Consider the following 22,362-nt stretch of genomic DNA (forward strand, 5'->3'; position numbering starts at 1 on the left):
GAACAGAGCAGTCTGCATCAGGTGTAAACTCCAGTTTCTCTTAACTAATGATAAATTGTTCATAAAATAACAAGACAAGCCTGTATTTCTGAGGACAGTATTGTAGAGGAATCCACCAAAACGATGAGTAAGGGAGGCAAAAAGTGAAACAATCGTTTTAAGCATATGAGAAAAATCCTTGAAGTAACTGTGCATTCTTGCAAACGGCTAACAACACCCACAGCCTAGGGTAGCCACATCCTAGTTCACCGTGCAAGATGCAAAAAGCAGGCAGCTGCAGTCAAAGCATCCAAAACCAACAATACACAAGAAATGGGAAATAGCATTCAGAAGAGATTGCTTTGTGCTGGCTCTATCTAGTTAAGCTACATAAATAGCCTTGTTATTACTGTTTACAGAAATTTCAAGGGGAAACAATTCTGCTAAAAGATCACTATAAGCTTATTCAGTTTTGCTAGGGTTGTTACAGCAGTATACTTAGACTCAGAAAACATAAAAATACGAAGAGATTATGTAGGTTTTGATTGTTTTAAAAGATAAACTGTGTATTCATCGTAAAATTAGAATTGAAAAAAATAAACCACAAAGTATTTCAATTGACCCAATAAGACACAATCTTCCCCTAAGACATTTTTTAAATTATTTTTCAAGTTCTGATTTGATACAGACAAATTTAACAAGCTCATTTCTTTATAAATCAGCATGTGCATACATGCTGTCACAAGCTAGCTATGCAGCTAGTAACCTAAAATCCCAAACCAAACATGAATGCTATATGCATGTACAAAGACAAAATACTTCCCCTCAAATTACCTGACTGCTACAGAAATAAGACCTGCACAATTCAACAGAAAACAAGCCTGCACTCAGTAGAAACTGTTATCAAAAGCAAGTGATAGAAAGCATAAAACTTGAACTACTTTTTTATTTTATTTTTCTAAAGACAAGACTTAGAACCTGTTTTGCTAACAAAACACACATATTCTTATCTCCAGCTGTCAGCCAAAGGAACTGTGTAAAACACTGAATTATCTATGTTCAGTGCTGTGATAGGTACACCATGAAGGCACTGCAAAAGCACCTACATCTTTGCAGTGCAGCAGAAGGAACCTTTGTGATGTGACTGCAAACAATTCTGTCAGAATCCCTGCAAGAAGCAAGCCCCACCAGTCTCCTTGCTTCCCGTATACAAAAAGCACCCAAACTACCATACTGATCTCCTAAAGAAACTGTGAGCTTTTCTACCCTTTGCTTTCCCAAAGCCAACTGTGTGCATGACTGCCCTCTCAATTCTTTAAGCACACAGCATGATTATTCCCATTTTTAATTCTGCAGAACAGAGTCTTTTAGAAAGCACTTGATAGACTTCATTTGCTTTCCATTTCATCCTTGTTTGTATTCTTTGTGTATGCATCTCATTTCCTTTGGACAAGATTTGTTTTGCAAACTTTTCATGTCAGCAAATACTGGGAAACAAAGACAGTTTAGTATATTGTGCCTCATTTTTCCTTCCTCCTATTCCTAGGAGAGGGGACGTACACCACTGAAAATGACTTTGCAACTGAAAATGTATGTTTTAGTTACTTTGTGAATTCTTGCTGTTTGCTTGTCAACTAAAGAAGCAAAACAGATTATTGTTTTATTTTTTACTACTAAGGCTATGTAAGTAGCAACTTAACATTCTCCAGTTTTATCACTTATATTAGCTCTCATTTTTAACAAAATATAGGAAGGCAATGTAATAACTTATACACTTAAATTGTGCAATCAAGAGTACCACACTGCAACATGAGGATTACTATGCCTAAAAATGTCTGTCCAGCACTGATCAGGCACAGCATGCATTCCTGAAAGAGTGGGGCTGACCAGGTAGTCAAAACTTTTTATTGTTTGTTTGTTTTTTTAAACTGTAGACAGAAATTACCCTAACATGCCATGTAACTATGGATGGCATTCTAAGTTCACATACACTGGCAAGTCAAAACTACCAACTACTCTTGATTTCTTATCAGCTGTCAGCACAATTGATCTACTGATAACAACTCATCCAATGTGACACTGTTGACACCAAGGCACGCGAGAAAGACTCTTATCTCCTTCCTGAAGTCAGAAAATACTAACAGGGACTTAGACTTCACAGTGAATACATTTTGAGATCTATTACAAGAAATATCTTATGAAACCCGGAAAGGGAATATAGGGAATATAATTTATCTTCAATACAAAGCTGCCTGCTTTGGGTTCAGATGAGGAAGAAGTTCTTTATCATGAGAGTGGTCATGTAGGAACAGCCTTCCTACTGCAACAGCCTTCCTAGAAAGTGGTTGTTTGCACCTGTCTGTTTGGTAGAAATTAGGACAATGCCCTCAGTAACACCCTTAACACCCTTTAACTTTTGTCTAGCCCTTACATGGTCAGGCAGCTGAACTTCATCTTTGATGGTCTTCTCCAACAAAATTATTCAGTTACTATTTTGCACAAAACATATGTCAAAATAGCTCAACATTTTTGTTTATAAATGGCTAAAGTAAATGCAAGGAGACAAGTCTCTTACACTGAATTTCACTTCCTATGACTTTATGAAGTCATTCCTGTCTGATACATGTCAAATGAGATTGTCTCTCTTACTAAGGTATACCATTTTGATTTATATACTTAGTCTAAGTAATATATGATTTACTGTACCCATGAAAACCTGCTCTAATTATTTATATCCCATAGTTAAAAATTTACATCTAAACCATGGTTTAAATGCTGTGGGCATCTAATGTCTTACTACGAAGTACTTGTGCCTTTTTGCAACTTCGGCATCCCATCTTTTCTTGCAGTGCAGACGGTGTCATGAACTTGTTACTAGGCCTTCCTTCTACCATAGCCCTATCATTTCTGCTAGATTGTGTTTCCATACCTTCTTATTTCTTATCTAGAACACCTCCGAATTTTCAGTATTTTGCTTCTAGATCAACAAGCATTATTCCATTTGTATTGACACTGAACTTAACTAGCAATTAATTTCTTCTGCAATTCATTTCTAATACAACTTTTCTGAGGTTGGTTTGTTACTGCCATACATGAACAGAAGTACAGGGACTCTCAGAGGCTTTCATGTAATGTAGCATTCTTTACTAGTTGATTATAATAATCTGTTTTGTCCTTGTTAGCCCCTGATTACCAGTTTTATAGAGATCCAAGGTCAACTCCATGCCTAAGCTTTGGACCACCTATTCCAGAAGTGCTACTGGCCTGGTCTTATTTTCACTTAGGTTTTTTGTTTGTTTGTTACTTAAAATGTTGGTCTATGAGACTAAAGGGAAACAGTGGGGACAAAAATGAGCTTTGTCTGTTTAACTGCTCAAGTCCACTTTTGAGTAGGACATAGTCTACTGAAACACCTTCCTCATATTCAGAAACAAGATCATCCTGCAGACACAACAAGGTCATGTGTAACACACAAATTTAAAATGTCTTCTTCTATCTGAATGTGATTTTCCCCCTCATAACCCTGACAGATATTCATTTCTCTTTTCCCTGCTGGACTGTAAATTATCATTTTACTCTGAAAGCTTCACTTTGTTTTATCCTGCACTTTCTTACTGAGAACATGATAGAAGAAGTCCTGGAGTTTCCAGTGTCTTATCTAAGGGGGATGAAATAAAGCTGAAATAAAGATATAAATAATTCAGCAAAGGATCAGAAAGCAGTTAACAAAGGGTAGTTCACAGAATGGATGACACTTGGAGCTCACTGCAATATGGTACTTTTTTTTTTTTTTATCAGCAGAAAAGGTGCAATAGTTCTACTTCTGTTCAAAAGAGCATAAAAACTTTACATTTTCTCTAAACTATTCAAAATACTGTATGAATAATTGGAAGAGTTCAAAAATATAGTCATCATGATCTTACACAATTGGAACTCAGAGGATGATCTGGAAACGAATGCCTCCAGTACTAAGTGGAATTCGGAACACAGCTTTTTGTTCACGCTTAAATTCATAGCCTATGCAATTCTGCACAACCTGCAACAAGTCCTAGAGGAAAGGTTCTTCTCTAAAGTGTCTGCATATGATCACTTCTGCTTCAGCTCTCAGACGTAAAAAAAATCCAGTTGCATTTGAGAAAAAATATTGTGTCCTGGATTCAGCAGTCTGTTTCGATATGTCATACTGGCTAATTATAATAGCTCAACTCAAAATGGAACTTGTGGATATTGTGTGGAGTACACACATCCAAGAAAGCCAGGGCATGGACTGAATGTTTAACTCATCAAAATATATGTGGAAACCATGATACAGAAGCAGCTCATGACCTTCAAACTTGCAGGTTGTTAGCCACTGAGAGGCAAAGATCCTATTTATGTCAGTTCATTCCTCCCCCAACCCCCACACTCTCATTTCACTATCTGCAACTACAAATAATCTTATTTACTTCTTAAATAAGAACATCATTAAGGTATGATGGATGGCTAGCTGTATAGTTTACAGGCAGAAAACAGCTTATACATACCTCACTGTCCATATTGTTCAACAGTCTTGCAGATAATACTGTAATTTATATGTGCCAATTTACCTGGCTACTCTCACATTTCATGAAGTGGATCTGTCAACAAAAATGGAAGCACACACTACAGTGATATTTAAACTAGTGGTAAGGTTTCAGAGATTAGGAAATAAAGCAAGAATGGCCAGCCACTGGACAAATACTTATCAACAATCTTAACATGGTGACAACAAGCTTAACAATACTAACAAATGATAATATTCAATGTGAAGTTAGATTACATCCAGAAAATTGAAATAGTGATCAAAAGTTGTAGGAGATGGCAACCAAAACAAGTAGAAATATGGGTGTGGGGGTGAACAGCCTAACTTGGACATTGTGGACCAAACCAGTCACTTGTGTATCACAACAGGCTGCTCTGACCTTACTAAAAACACACCGCAAACAACATCCCATCACTGTTTTCTCCTTTTTCTGCTGTAACACAGGGAACACTGTCATCTTTTCATGTAGCAATTATGCCTCCATGATAATGTCAGAAAATAAAGTAGTTGAAGGTAAACCCAGGTCAATAGGGAAAGAACTTGTTCACAACAAAGAAATTTGTTACTGGCCCAACAAGGAACACTAGCAGCACAACTGTCATAACATCATAGTTCCACTGCAATCTTTCCATCTGGATACCGAATGGGTTTGCTTATTACCTTATGTTACTTGCAATATTTATTGCCTGTTAGACAACTGCCTGCAGTCCTTAAAAGCAAAGGATCCATGCTCGTAAGTGGCATGTTGTCATTATGAGCAATTATATTTCTCCTCGTCATCTTTAAGCTAGAAGGTGAGATGCTGCTCTTGGGCACACTGGCCGAGAGAGCACTTAATAAGAACAGAAAATGGAAAAGAACACAATAGAATAAAGATGATGGAAACTTAATTCTAATCAGTTTTGTGTTTCTCAAACTTCAGTTGTACTCAAAGTACACCAGAGAAATCACACAAAACACATCATATCATTATGGAAAATGCACGTCAGTAATTTACAGAGGTCTAAGGTAGTAAAATAGAATGAAAAAAAAAAAAAGTTATTTCCTTCTTCAAAATGACTTCATTGTTTCACATACTGAATATCTAATATTTCTTAAAAGTGTTCATACAAGAAAAAATAAAAAAATTAAAAAAATAAAATACAAAGAGTAGTCACCATACCAAGTGAGTAGCTCACAAAATTTAAGTGATTCATAAACACAAGTTTTTTGGAACACCTTCCCCCTGCTCAGTAAGACCATTTTTTGTTCAAGCAGTTGACTAGAACACCCATTTTGAAGTCAAATAGCCTTCATTGACTATCTCCCCAAGACCAATAATTTAAGCACAGTACTCTATACTGGTGAGGATCTCAGTACTTCTGAGTTTCAGTCTTTCATTTGTTGCTGTATGCACCTAAAAAGCCTCATTTTTCTTTGTATTAACGGCATTATATATTTATTTATTTATTTATTTATTTATTTATTTATTTTTTCCATCTGTTTAGCATGTTAGTTTCTTTTTGTTATCAAGTTGTCTTCATTTCCTGAAGGACCATCAAGGGAAATAACTTTTATGTGGCCTTTTCTTCTGCTAAACCCTCACTGAAATTTCATTATCTGTATTATTATTTTATGCAATTTATTTTTTTGTTGTTGTTGTTGTTCAGAAAAGTCTTGTTTGAATAACACATTATAGAGTCTGCAACCAATACAAATCATGAATTGTTCTGCTAAAGATGGTACAGTTCGATCATGGAGATGTGAGATCAGTAAACAGTCAGGACACTGTGTTTCAACCACTTACCAGATCATATAGCAAGTCACCAGCATTATCTCCAAATTTTAGGAAGTGATGTAACTGCATTATCAAACAATAATAAAGGAAAAAAAAAAATCATGTTGGAAACCAATACCTAGACCACTGTAACCTTGGAACCATGCAGATTTATATCTCAGGTTCCAAACTAACTTTGTCAGAAGAAAATATCTGAGGTTTCACAACAGAAGCTGTGTACCTTCTTTGTTATACACAGCCTAAACACGTTTGCCAAAGCATCTTCTGGACATGCAGGCAGCATGTCTAAAAGAACACAAAATCATAGCAATTGATTAGGATTTCACCAAACCCTTTCTTTGCGTCCTTAAACAACTTCTCTATGGGGCTGGGTGGGCTTCTGTCCTCAGAGCTGACTGTCAGAGAGCAGCAGCATACTTATCTGTATGCTAGTCACATCCAGCCCTCCATTCATCCAGAGACTGCAATCAGGTACCTGATAATAATGCAAGTCACATCAGCTGGACTGCTGCCGCATTGAACTGATTCATGCTGGTGCCTTGATGCAAATAACAAGGACACCAGGGCCAGGAGATGTAGCGTCTTGTCTTTACAATGCAGATGCTCTTTCTGAGATGGAACATTCCAGTTTCTTGCTTCTCTTGCAGGTATGCAGAGCACCTACATTCCCTCTTCGCCTCTGGCTGAAACAACAGCATTGTGAAATACATGAAAAAAATATCAAATGCTGTGAAGCAGGCGCTGGGGAAACAAATACTATTTATTCAGTAAGCAGCTACTGTTTTTTCAGTGCTGTGACACTACTTCTTATTTTAAGTGATGCTTTCCCATCATCTTTGGCACTGGGTGAAAATTTATCTAATATCCTTGAAGCACAGAATGTAAGCAAAGGGTTAGTCAAACACTGTTGAACTGATTACCAATCAAAGTAGCAGCTTCTTATCATGTTGAGCAGACTATTTTTCCTCCTTATTTGTTTAACTACATAATCTTACGGAGATTTTGTGCATGTAACTTACAAGTACAAAGCTATGCCATGGCACTACTAATGACTAAGTTTATATGTATTTTTTTTTCCCTCCAGTTATTGTCCTGTCACACCAATGGTTTTAGTGTCAAATCATCCTGTTAAACAATCCTTAAGTCATGTACACCCTTGATACAGACAGCAGAACAAATGATAAACTGAAGTAGCAGCAAACTAAGGTAAACTTACACTTCACTACAGATACTAGTGCAGGAGAAAACAAGGATTTAATTTCCCCTATCCCACCTCGCTTTTGCTCAGATTTCTCAGACAGTTTGGGATGAAATGCACATACTAGTATCTTACAGAAGGAGAATGACATTTTTTTCCCCTGGGAAATGACTCCTTTCTGTATCACGCTCATTTCTTTTCTTTCATTCAGGAAAAATGATATTTGAATTCAATATAAAGAATTATGAGGAGGGGAATGAAATAAGGAAAATAAAATTATTTAAAATTATTATTTTAATCTTTTTTTCGGTTGTGAAAATCATTCAGTACATGGCCAGATGAAGTCAACAACATCACGTCAAATCGTTTTTTAGCTAAAGACAATCCAGAACATGCTACTTAAAGGCAGAGTATTTTAACATCTCCCACTGTTGATTCCAGCCACTTTCAAATAAAAAGCATTTCACTTTTTAAAGGATGATGCATGAAGTATGAATAGAAAGATAAATATGAGCACAAGTCCATTCCAAGACCTAAAAACTATCAAAATATGAGAACCTGAAGAGCTTATACATGACCATATTTCAAGTGCACATAATGTTTAGGAAATAAAATTAATTCACTCTTGGATTATATCTGGAAATGAAATTCATGTCATTCCAAACCTATTACTCTGATTCAAACGTATGACAAACTACATTACTCTGATGATAACTGTACCCCAGGTACCTCCCATAACACAGAGTTGCTGTAGCATAAGCCCCACCATACATAAGTTACAATTGACTAAATAATTTCTCCAACAAACCAAGCATCCATCCTGGTCCTAAGCAAGGAGGAAAAAATATCAATACATGAATGGGAAAACAAACAGGAAGAACATCATGGATTAGCTTCAATTAGAAAAAAAAAAAAAAAATCACTCTAGATAGAATATTTTGGGAGGAGGGGGAAGTGGGGCTACATTAAGCAAGGGTGAAAATGAGATACTGCTTTAATGCACACTATTTTGAAGTTAAGTTAAATTCAAACACAGACTAAGATTAAAAGAAAACACTTTCCCTGCTGCACATAGTAAAGTAATGTATTAAGAACATAAAAGCTGCTATTTAGGCAAATCAGTGCATTGGTCCAAAATCACCATCCCCTTCTCCTATTAGATGACCTCCACACCCAGATATAATTAAGATGTGCTATTTATTGAAGAGCCAATACACTGTTTTCCTTCTCAGCTAGCGAGATGAAGCCTTTTCTTCACTCAGCCCCACAAATACACACATAACCAGGCCAACCTGCAGGCACGAAGACAGTACATCCCCAAAAGCAGCCACAACAACTCTGACACCACTGCTCCTGTACCCAACACCTCTGAATCTTAGGTCCTGTTACAAGATCCACTGCACGTGACAGCTGTGTGAGAGTAAAATACATCTTCTGAGGCAAGGACAGGAGACAGACCTTCTGTAGGAGTAAACAGTTGTCATCTCTTCAAGTTCCAAGTGGAAAGATTTTGATCACAAATACTTTGACTGAAACTGGAACTTTCAAGTTAAGCTCCATGTGGACCTTGCTAGGTTTCTTAGGTCACACTGCAATACTGACCCTGAAGGCTGCATAAGCAACACAGCCAAGCATATCTGAATGATGGCAGAGTACCTAGCACAGACACAGGAGGAAAGACACTAATGTCAAGGGAGCTACTGCACCAACCTTCATGGCCAGGCAGTTGGCCCTAGCATCATCACACAAACAGGATCCACGAGTGCAGAGCATGCTGTTCTTCACCTCTAAAGGCTTCTCACTTCAGTGCACCAACCCACAAAAATAGTAGAAGGATGGTCATGGGGAGATTATCTATGGAGAACAGATTTGAAACCTGTTCACTTTCATAACAGTAGAAGCCTGCTGGATGAAGTGCTGCTCCTTTGATCACAAAACATTTTTTTCAAGGACAGTGATGTTCGTTGTTATTTTTTAAGATTATTCTTATGTCAAAGACCCCACATTACTGTACATCTTCCACCACGGAAGTAAACAGAGGAAGATACTTCACTGGTTTCCATTTCTAACTTGATGTGCCACACAGACAGCTGAACTTCGAGAACAAGCACACACAACAGGCTCTGACAAAGGCTTTATGATCTTTTATGTTTCGAGCATGGGTCTAGGGGTTACAAGTCAGGGAAAACCTCCTCAAGGACTCAGTGAGGCAAGAGTGTGCTTAGAAACTTAAGACTACTTTGTGGTAATTCAGTTCCTATTACTCAAGATAATGAAAAGGTTAAATTATTTATTCAAATTTCTTATGCAAGCCAGGATGCCGTTGGCCTTCTTGGCCACCTGAGCACACTGCTGGCTCATATTCAGCTGACTATCCACCAGTACTCCCAGGTCCTTCGCCACCTGGCAGCTTTCCAACCACTCATCTCCCAGCCTGTAGCTCTGCTTGGGGTTATTGGGCCCCAGGTGCAGGACCTGGCACTTGGCCTTGTTAAACTTCATGCAGTTGACCTCAGCCCATCGGTGCAGCCTATCCAGATCCTCCTGCAGAGCCTTACTACCCTCGAGCAGATCGACACACACACCTAACTTGGTGTCATCTGCGAACTTACTGAGGGTGCACTCGATCCTCTCATCCAGATCATCGATAAAGATATTAAAGAGAACTGGCCCCAGTACCGAGCCCTAGGGAACGCCACTAGTGACCGGCCTCCAGCTGGATTTGACTCCATTCACCACGACTCTTTGGGCCTGGCTATCCAGCCAGTTTTTACCCCAATGAATCATATGCCAGTCCAAGCCACGAGCAGAGAGTTTCTTGAGGAGAATGCTGTGGGAAGCGGTGTCAAAAGCCTTGCTGAAGTCAAGGTAGACCACATCCACAGCCTTTCCCTCATCCACCAAGCACGTCACTTTGTCATAGAAGGAGATCAGGTTCGTCAAGCAGGACCTGCCTTTCGTAAACCCATGCTGACTAGGCCTGATTGCCTGCTTGCCCTGTAAGTGCCACGTGATGACACTCAAGATAATCTGCTCCATGAGTTTCCCTGGCACTGAGGTCAAACTGACAGGCCTACAGTTTCCCGGGTCTGCCCTCCAGACCTTCTTGTAGATGGGCGTCATGTTTGCTAGTTGCCAGTTGACTGGGACCTCCCTCAATAGCCAGGCCTGTTGATAAATGATGGTAAGCAGCCTGGCCAGCTCCTCCACCAGTTCTCAGTATCCTTGGGTGGATCCCATCTGGCCCCATTGACTTGCATACATCCAAGTGCTATAGCAGGTCGCCAACCATTTCTTCATGGATAGTGAGGGCCACATTCTGCTCCCCATCCCCTTCCACAAGTTCAGGGTACTGGGTATCCAGAGAGCAACTGGCCTTGCCACTAAAGACTGAGGCAAAGAAGGCATTAAGCACCTCCGCCTTTTCCTCATCTTTCGTAACTCAGTTCCCCCCTGCATCCAGTAAAGGATGGAGATTCTCCTTAGTCCTCCATTTTGCATTCATGTATTTGTAAAAACATTTTTTGTTGTCTTTGACGGCAGTCGCCAGATTGAGCTCCAGATGAGCTTTGGCCTTCCTAATTTTGTCCCTGCACTGCCTCACAACATCCTGATACTCCTCCCGAGTGGCCCACCCTCTTTTCCAAAGATTGTAAACCCTCTTTTTCCTGCTAAACTCAAGCCACGATTCTCTGTTCAGGCAGGCCGGTCTTCTTCCCCGCCAGCTCGTCTTTGGGCATGTGGGGACAGACTGCTCCTGTGCCATTGAGATTTCCTTCTTGAAGAGCAGCCAGCCTTCCTGGACCCCTCTGCCCTTCAGAACCTCCTCCCAAGGGACTCTACCAACCAGTGTCCTGAACAGTTCAAAGTCAACCCTCCAGAAGTCCAATACAGCAGTTTTACTGGTCCCCTTCCTGGCTTCTCCGAGAATGGAGAACACTATCATTTCATGGTCACTCTGCCCAAGACAGTTTCCAACCACCACATCTCCCACCAGTCCTTTTCTGTTTGTGAAGAGAAGGTCTAGCGGGGCACCTCCCCTGGTAGGCTCACTAACCAGCTGCGTCAGGAAGCTATCTTCCACACTCTCCAGAAACCTCCTAGACTGCTTTCTCTGGGCTGTGTTGTGCTTCCAGGATATATTTGGGAAGTTGAAGTCCCCCAAGAGAACAAGCGCTGATGATTTCGCAACTTCTGTCAGCTGCCTGTAGAACTCCTCATCCGTCTCCTCATCCTGGTTCGGCAGTCTATAACAGACCCCCACCAGGATGCTTGTCTTGTTGGCCTTCCCACTGATCCTAACCCATAGGGACTCAACCTTATCATTCCCAGGGAAAGGGATGGATGACACCTGACACAGTGCTCCTGACTGACAGACTACTGAGGGCAGCCAAGTGCACTGTCTTGGTTTTAGTACTTAGAGACCCCGCACTTATTTTGGAGTTGCAGACTTCCTTAAATACTGGCAAACTTAGCTGCTCTGCATTTTTTCACAATAATTTCTTGGGTATTCTGTCATTATATGAAGATACTATTGCCCAAATGATAGCAGCTGATGCATGTGATTTATCAATTTGACTTGCTTATTTGTCAAAAACTGAAGCTCATTAGTAGCTTTTTCCAGTACCACTATTTTTAGGTAGATAGTGAGCTTAAGAAACAATAAAGACCATGATCTTACAGTTCATCAAGATTATCAACTACTTAGATATACTACAGTCAAAAAGTACAGGGAAAAAGTTCCTTCGAAGCCTTCAGAACTCAAGCCTAGAAAAGCTTATCATCATATAGTTTTTCAGTGTTGGAATACAATTTTCCCCATGCATTAAAAAATCAGTGTTCCTATACCACGTGTCAAATACAACAGCACAAACTCATAAGCTTTTTTTTTTTTTTTTTTTTTTTTTTAAAGAAACATCTCAAACTAAAACAAAAACTGCTGACAACCAGTTGCAACTTTAAGAGCCACGTAAAGCGATTTTCTTAAACTGAAGCTACACAGAAGACTACAACAACATGTTGAAACAGCGACTGATCCCCAGGAAATGAGTGACTGCAATATTTTTAGTACCTACAAGTTCAAAGCATGATAAATAGACATAACAACTCAGATTTGATTCAGAAGTTCAAGTAGCATCTCTAAATGGAGAAAAAGAAAGAAAAACATCGTTTTGCGTACAGCAAACAAAATCTTTCTTTCAATGCTATACATAAGAAAACTCCAAATGCTAAGTTAATACATACTTCAGCAACCTAAATACCAAATTTTCTCTTAGAGAAATCTGTCTGTGAACTTCAGGTTCCTCGCATATCACCAAGCCTACACAATCATTCTGTTTGGAGCTTTTCGTTATACAAGCAGGACTAGCAAGCAGGTACACATACAGACAACAAACCACTGAATCTCACTACTTCACGCCTGGATAACATATATACATGTATTTTGCCCAAACTTTTTCAAGGTCCCAGAGTCACTGTACCTCCTACTACTCCAGCTGGAGAGCCTTGATTACCCATCCCATCGAAGGATGGCTTGAGGACTTCAATGTAGTTCATGTCTGTGGAGCAATATCAGAGCCTGGCTAACCTGGGGCCAATGCAGTGCTTCCTTATGGGTGAACCTTGGTAAAATTTTACATTTCCCCTTCCTTAAAGTTGTGTTCAACAGATGTCTTAGATACACACCAAGTCAAGACCCCAGATGACTAAGCAACAGAAAGCTGAGACACAGAGAAGCCTTGAGCTTTCACACACAAAATCTGTTACAAAACTTCAGAGTGCTTGCCCTTTGTGGTCCTTCAGACTGACCCTGAGATCAAAGGGATCAATGCAGCCAGTTTCAGTAGGAAGAAGGTGAGGCCAGGCACAGCTGTGATGCTGGGAAGCCAAAACAGCCTTGCCACAGCCCCAGGCAGGCAGCAGCTAGCTCACTGCCTCCCTCTGGGGCAGGCACCATCATCACAATGAGGGCAGAAGCAGAAAGACCAGGGAAGGTATTCTTCTCTTTGGGAAGTGCAAACTAAACCGTATGTATTTTACACAGATCAATACAGTGAATGGCCTAAAGTAAAGTTGACTCAATATAATCCTAAAGCATCACGTAGGTTTTTGTTTGATTTGGGTATTTTTTTGTTGTTGTTGGAGTTTCTGTTGTTTCTGTTTTTAAAAACCATCCATGAACAACTTCCAAACTTCTGCAAATCACAAACACCATTTCCTGTAGCTGTTTTTCAACCAGCTTCAAAACTGATGTGTTCAAACAATGGGCAACTGGAATTTCACTCTTTTAGTTTGGGTCCCCAGAAAATATAAAAATAGCAGAACTTGTTTTATTATTATTTTTTAAGTGTAACACACAGTTTACAAGACAACCTTTTTAACGGTACAATTTCCCATTAGGAATTTGCTACAAGAAATAAATTGGAAATAAATTCAAATTAAGTCCAAAGTCTATTTCCAACTAAGCACAAAGATGAAAATCTATCTCCAAATTTTTATTTTGAAGCTCTAATGCACTTCCAGGCATTAATGGTGTGGTTTTCTTCAGGCATAAGATACCGTCCAGGTTGACTATTGTTATCAGATTGCTGGGTTTTTCTTGTTTAGTTTTGAAGACAGTTGTTTTTCCTCTTCTGCTAAATAAATGTCACTGTTGATCATTAGAACAGGGACTATACTTCGAATACCAACAATCAAGCCCCTGAAAGTAGCACTGGCAAAGAAAGTACCGCACACAAATGCAAATGGTTTATTGATTGCATGGTTCTGTAAAGTCAGAGTTAATAAATCCCTCTAAGGCCAGCTTGGTGAAGTGTTTTACAGAACTCGGTACCAAAGTGAGGACTTAAGGAAGGAGTCTTTAATAATGAGCAAGCGTTATCTACAGGTCGAATGATGAAAGCACACAGGAGGCTCCCAGTACTCCAACCAGACAGCGTGAGCGGAGCTCCCTGAAATGTGAAAAATTTGGCAAGGCCAACTCTCTTCGTAAAAGTATACTTGGGCTGCCAGGCCCCCTGCTGCCAGATAATTGTCTGCATTGCTGAGGATTTCTGATTATTTTTGTGTTACAAGAAGGACAGGAAAACACAAAGGAAAAGTAGCTTATTCACCAAAATGCAGAGAAAATGCTGATGGCTGACAGGCTCCTGGCATATATTATCAACATCCCTTGAGAATATTCTGCTCACAGATGTGTTTCAAAAGCACAGCAGTAGGAGGTAAACAAACACCATACACCTTTCTCTAAGGAGCTTCAGTATTCTCTTCCTGATCTTGATTTATCAAATATGCAACAATCCACCACTACAACATAGCTTCTTAGAATGCATTTTCAAAAATAAACTGATCAGACATATTAGAACTAAAAAATGTCATTACAGGGTAATATAATTTCCTACTTGAGATAACACTTGAAGTTTTAACCAATTACCTGCACGTTTAAACCCAAAACTTGTTTGATCAAATTATATTTTCTAGTCCTAACCTGGGGGAATTAAGGGAAACAGACTCCACAGTTACCTTGACATTTTGGTCTAACAGTTAATCAACTTAACCTACCAAAAATTTGCTTTTTATTTAACTTCAATTAGTCTGGCTTCAGCTTTCAGACAGCCATGTTTATTATGTTTTTCTGTTAGAAGAAAAAGTTATTATAGAACTTCCTGCAAGTAAAGGTACCAATAACCAGCAAGATACTGGTTAATCCTGCTGACACACTAAACACACTGTGCTCCTAATATCCACCCCTGACAAACAGCCCTCAAATACATTGTGATTTTCCATACACACCTTTTTTTTTTTTGTTGTTGTTGTTCTAGTGTTCCATTCAAAGTTTGGAACAAGCACAGAGCATTTTAGTTCTGGCCTGGAATTTTGTACCAAATTGTTTATACCAAGTTGTGCGCAACGACACAATTCCATCCCTAACAGCTATTCGTCTGTTCATCACCGCTGTTCACTTGGTCCTTTTCACAACTGCAGTGTGCTCTGAGTTGCACCAAGTTGCTAATCTGCTACAGTGACCAGGAGTCACTGCTGTCTAAGATGTAGTTGCCAATTCAACAACAACAGGTTTGTTAGCCCTAGATGTCTAACCTTGCTTTGGGCCTTGTAAAAATATTTATTCAGACAGACACAGGTCATTCAGTCATTTAAATCACTCTAAAGCCTTGTTTTCTTTCCTGTTTATCATGCTGCTTGGCCATCACTTACTTAAACATGTATTTGGGGATTAGTGTAAACTACTGACTGCCTGGAGTACAGAAAACCTGAGCTTGCATTTAAAACACAGGCTACCAGTTCAGTTCCAGAAATGAGATTGGTCTCAGCAGGTCAGCTGATACTCTGTGCTTCTATGCCTCGATTGCTTCTAACACCTGAGCTATCTCATTCAAAGCTGGCAGGTTACCTCTGCTCTTCTCTCTTCAGCCAGCAGCAATTGAATATAATGAGGCTAAGTCAAGTGCTTTCCTGCATAAGGAGTGCCACTGATATTGGCTTTAAGGAGCCCAGCGGAGTATTATAGCTGAAGGATATAACCCTCCTCTCCAGTCTCCCAGCCGCAACATCTTCCACTTGCCTGTGGGAAAATTCTGTCCACTTTCCCCACACTTCTGTGTACCTTAACCTCTTATAGCTGTTTCAGGTGCTGCTTCAACTCCATTTTATTTGCTACCATATAGTTCCCTGTGAGTTCTGTAACAATATGTGAAGACATGACCATGTGTTTCCAAAAAATCTCAGTTACCAGAATAAAAGTTTATTGGAAAGAAAAAAAGAAAACCTAATTGAAGAGCCAATCAGTGAGCCAGGGATCCATGTGAACAGATGGCTAAATGCAACCACTAGGTAACTCCATTTTATCTCCTCAATTGTTTACTGAACAAAGTCAGAGAGGGACACACTTCCAGTTGGACAGATTAAGACAGCAAAAAAACACAAGTATGAAAACCTGCTGGAGGATATCTGGGCACTGACATTGTTAATTGAAATAATTACAGAAACTGAGATACTTTATATACTTATACACTAAACACAAAGCTGTATCTCACACACAGGAGTCAACCCCTATTGATAAAGAACACAGCAGCCCTACTGACCCAGTTAGCCTAACACTGCAGTAGGAACTTGTTTTGTGTTAGCCACCAGGTTGTACAAGCTTAGAGGCTTTTGTTGCCAGTGGCACAAGTCCACCATCTTCTCATCCTGTTCTGCAGGTATTCTGCAAGACTTCCATGTCTTGATTAAGAAGTATTGTTATATTTCAAATGCAGCCTAAGCAGAAGAAAAGGAAAAATAAAAACTCCTTTTCAAGTCTACCAACTTCAATTCCACAACATCCTTGATTAAAGGTCATCATCACTGTAGATTCTGGTTCATCCCCACCCATACACCCCTTTTTCTTCTAAGGAACCAGAATTTATGCACAACCTAGGCTCTCACCCCTCTTCTGCTCTTATTTTCTTCAGTCAAAAATTCAAGTATTCCACGCACACACATACATGCAAAATACTGCAGCAAGAAAAGAGGTGGTGGTTATTATTTTTAATGAGATACACCAACAAGTAAACATGTCTAGTAATTATTCAGCATTCTCTCAAAGATCTTCGCCAACATTTGTCAACAGAGCTGCACAATGGGGAGCAAGGACCACTGCTCCGATGTTGTCAAATGCTGAAGCATCAAGACATGACAATAACTTCAATAACTTTTGGTAAACCCATATAAATACCAAGACTACTATCTCACTATGATCAGGGAAGCAGCTCAAGGTGCTTATGACCAATCTTCTGCCCCTTTACACTGTAGGTTGAGATCTATTTGCAGAACAGCAATATGGCAATGTGACCTAAACAAACAGGCTGTACTCCTGTAATATGCTTAAGTGAACATGCTCTTCTCAAAAGCCTCTACCATGTAGATGGCACTAGAAGGGTCATACAATTTGCTGCACATCAAAGAGAACATGCCAGGAAACATGCAAAGACTGAAGCCCTAACCTAGATTCCTAACCCCCTTTTTTTTTTCCTTCAGAACCAAAGGATCTCAGTCAACTGCCTTGAATTCCAACCATGTATTTCAGTAATTGCACGGAATTTGGAAGGATTCGACAGGTCTTTGAGTTCTTGCATAAGGAAGCTTTCCAGTGTGGAACCTATTGGTCCCTCACCACCCCTCCCTGCCCACTGAGTTTGAACCATAAACTGTGGTTCAAAGATAATTAATAGAAACAACTTTGTTGGCATTCAGATGCCTGCTTTCTCATGTTAATTGCCCCAAATTTACTGCAACGTTATGAACATTACAAGGAGAATTAGGTGTGTGGAATTTTGAGCTCACAGCAATACAGAGCACAAAGAAAAATTCTCATTGAGGTACAAAATTATTTGCAAGCAGCCTAAAAAGCTTCTCCGTACAATAGATGTTCTGAGTAACGTGTTAGAAAGTACTGTACAAGATTCAGTGAAAGATTCGAGAATGCAGTTTTTTTTCTCAGCTGTAAATTGGAGCTGCTCTATCCTAAACCATACAATAGACGGACCACAGGGTAGTTTGTCTCCTAGAAACCTCTTTTCTGCTCTTAAGTACACCCTATTGCATTCCTACAGCCAAACTCTGAGAAGAACAGTAGTAGGGTTACTGTGCCAACTAATAAATCCCTTCCCAAGCAAATTTTAAGTGAAATGTACAATACAAGGACTGAATTATTCAGCAATGCACTTGGCACTGGAAATGTAGAACTGTCAGTTGTCTTTAGCATCATCAACCCTGTGTGCCTGTAGACATGGTCTTTATAGTCAGACATTTCTCACCATACCGCACAGAGGTCACACAAACCAACTGGGTCACTTATGGCAACTTGATATTCTTCATGTTGGTCACCCCAGTCTTTTGGGTCACCTCAAGCCATTCACACTCCTGAGAAAACCTAGATCAGAGGCATTTACCTGTGTAATTCCTAACCTATATAACTGTCCACCTCAACACTATCATTGGACCAGAAGACACTAAAAACAAACTAGTTTACTCAGAGTTAACTCAACATCTTAGGCATCTCAGCTGTAACCAGGAAGTCCTACAAAGGCTTCTAATGCCTAGACCTAAGGAACCAGTTGAAAAACCCATCACAGAATTCATCTATATTAATATTACTGCCCACTGCACACTCCCAGACACACTTAAGCATTTATCTGAACACTTGATACATCTCAAGCTAAGAAAGAAGATGTGAGTACGACTGACCTGCTAGCTGGCCAACTGCCACTCAAGGTCTTCTCAGTTTGCACAATAGCTTCAATAGAGAAGTACAGAGGGAATATGTGTGCATGTGTATTTTGTGTGTATATGCACAATAACTATTTACATTATATAGTGCTTTGTAGAAAAAAAATGCAAAACCTGTTCTTGGGTTTATGTACTGTTATTTCTTCACAAAGGTATTTTTTGCTTTCTAAACATAAACTCAATAGAGTGCCATTCATCTGTAAATACAACCATTTGGATTCAGTCAGATTTTAACATGATTCCTCTCAAGAGGTAAAAATCTATAATCTTAGCCCCAATATAGCAGACCAAGTCTCATTGGAAGAGCAATATGTATGACCGAGAAGAGAAGCTACGTGTCTCTATTACCACTGTTTATTTGAAAACATACTTCCTCTTAGACAGAGGCTTTAGAGACCTTTCAAAACAGTATTTCTTGTCATCCAAACAAAGATGACCACACCAGACTTATTGTAGATACTAGACAGACAGAGAATCTTTCTTCATGTCAGATTGCTATTTGTTTGGTTGAACTAAATGTTATGACCTTATCATGACTTAAATTTCCTTCTTTCTCCACAAGGAAATTTCCTGCATCTACATGAAGCTTTCCAAGAATGTCTGATTTTGAGATGCATAGGGAATTATGTGAAAACAATTTTATTTGATTGCAGATTAAAAAAATATATTTTGGCATGTAAAACATTTTAAGTTTTTTATTTTTTGAGATAAAGGATCAGCAGATCCCAAACAGCTTGTGATTTGGCACCTAGTTTGGTGCTTTCCACCAGCTACTGCAGCATCACAATTGTCCCAGCTGCACTGACCAAATTCATCTGGTTAACTCACCCTGACAGCCCAGCTGGAGCAGAGGAGCTTTGGAAAGGAAGCTTCCACCATCTGTGGTCCATCCCATTAAGGTGAGTTGTTGGCAGTGTAAGGCACAATTTCTCAGGACAAAGATTCTAACCAAGTGTGCACAGAATAAGCATGGGTAATACAATTACAAACAATTGCAATCAAACAGTAAGAATTGTAGTCAGGGGAAGACAAAGCAATTAATCCAAACACTAACATTTGCAAGCATGAAAAAGAATTACACTCTATTCATCACCAACAGCACACACACAACATATATATATATATATATAACTTTCTATTAGTTTCAGAATAAGAATAAGCAGCTGCTGTACAGATTGGACAGTCTTATTCAGCCAGAAATCCCACCACCACTCTCCCAGACCCCAATCTTTCCTACTTCTCCCCTGCTGTTTCATATCCCCAATTGCCAATGAACCTCATTAGCCTTCCTGCATGAAGCACCTGCTAATCCACCCATCCTTGTTAGCACATTGAAGAGCATCTGGTGGTCTAGAGACAGAGGAAGTTAAAGCCTTTAACTCTATCCCTGCCACATGCATTCAGGTTATAACCTGACCAAATTAGGCAAACTTTTCAGAATACGCTCTCTCATTTATCACCACAGTTATACATACGAATGAACAGTGTCAAGTAGTATCTGAACCTAGAGTACTCTATAGCCAAACACCTGACCACCTTTTAGGGTCATCAAGAGAGGAAAGCAATTGAGCAATTGCTCTGTCCTTATTTTAGAGCCACAAAAAGCAAAAGCAGGGAAACTACAGGCTTTCCCTACTCAGTAATGTTTGGATCTCAGAGCTGCGTCAAAGCTGTTCTACATAAATATCTGTAGTTTTTTAAAAAAGAGTTATTATGTTATTTGCATATTCTTAAGAGAACTCTTGAACAAAAATGATCTGCTGACCAAGTTATTTCAGAGCCTTGAAGACAAGTAACATCTATGAAGGTAATTTTGCAACAGTTTACAACTGTTAGTGAATTTGGTGACTGCCTTTAGATGGTTTAGGTGGTTTTTACAGTGCTTTCCATTCTGTCTCCCCACCCCCCCCTTTTTTTTTTTTTTTAAAGAAGGAAGTATTAAACTTGTCTGTTGTCCCTGTGTTGGGGGAAGAAGATACTACTGAGGGCTCTTCCCCACCACACACACACAACAGTTTATTGGCTCTAAGACTGGACTCTCAGTTCTTTTGCATGTGAAAGGAATTCTTTTCATATACCCCACTGATGGGGCATTGCAGTTCTCATGATGAAAATTCAGTCCCATATGGAACTTCTCCCTGCTTGGGGTGCTAAACATGGTGCATTCGTTATGTAAAAGCAAATATACATGCTTCCCTTAACAAGGTTTGTTTTGTTCATTTATGACAAGAAAACCACAAGAAACAGTAATTTTTGGAATACCAAAAGACAAGGCAAATTAAGTAGTATTCTAATATTCTTAGCAAGAACTCTTCTAATGCGAGATGAGTCATTCTTAAATGTGAGTGAGCAAGTGATGTTGAGTGTTTTTTTTTGGTGGGGGTGTTTTGAATTTTTTTTTTTTTTTTTTTTTTTTTGAGGACACCAAAATACAAGCAAGAATTTCAGGATTATTGAAGCAATGCTTAAACTAATTTACTACCTGTATTTGGATTATAAAGCTTAAGGATTTCTACATCATCTTGAAATCCAGATTTTTGCTGGAAGGCTTGGGAAATTAGATTTTGGATTTGATGTTTTTTGAAATATTAAGAATTCAGATGGTGGTAAACCTAGGTCATTTTAAATGCTGTCAGTCCAGTGCTATTCATTTGATTTCCTTTCTATGCACTCTCATGGTTAAGTACAGTAAGTTTTGTACCACTATTGTGGGAACTTTTTGTTTACATTTTGAACTTTTCTTACATCATTGTCTGATAACATCTTGCTATGTTATCTGCTATGTATAAAAACAATAATCTGAACTTCATTTTCTTGTAAATCAGATACAACCAACTCCTTATACCATTTCTTGTATAGCAAGCAGCAGCAACATTCACAGGGTAGGCCTTTTTTCTCTGAACTGCCCTCTTATTGGGTCTATCCAGAAAATATGGCTGGTTTCTTGAGTCACATCTTACGCAAAATAAGCATGCCTTGTGGTTTGAACTGCCTTTCTATCTTCAGAAAACAAGCATCCAACATCTGAAATTGTGGTAAAGAAAAAAGCACTGGTTTACATTGCTGTAGTAGGCCAAGACAGTCAGTGTAAGTATCAAAAAAGAATATAAAAAAATAGCAAGACTGGCCCCTTTATCAAAACATTTCATTCCTTAAACAATGATTTTAATGAATTAGAACACCACTGTTTTGGGGAAGAACATCTTATTTTGCATTCAGAAACCTAAAATTTATAGAGACTTAAAGGTAATTTGATATTATGTTGAAATAGCTTCAAAAACATTTGATAAAACTTCTTGACTTCAGGTGAAGAGTTGAGAATGTGCTCCTCTTTATGGTAGTAGTATTTTAATCTCATTACTATTTCATCTTATTTGTGTCACAACCTTTTCAGTAGGAAACGTAAGAGGGTAGTCTTTTTTTTCTTACAAGTTAGATGTATAAGGATTAAGAGCACTGAGCTTTTAGTGCCTAGCTGCATCATAACCTTGATCACAATAACTTTCTGCATAGTTTTCCACTAATCTGCACACTAGCTTTGCACTATTAGTTTAGAAACCC

The sequence above is a fragment of the Aythya ferina genome (genome assembly GCF_964211825.1).
Source record: "Aythya ferina genome assembly, chromosome: 7".
Taxonomy (NCBI): domain Eukaryota; kingdom Metazoa; phylum Chordata; class Aves; order Anseriformes; family Anatidae; genus Aythya; species Aythya ferina.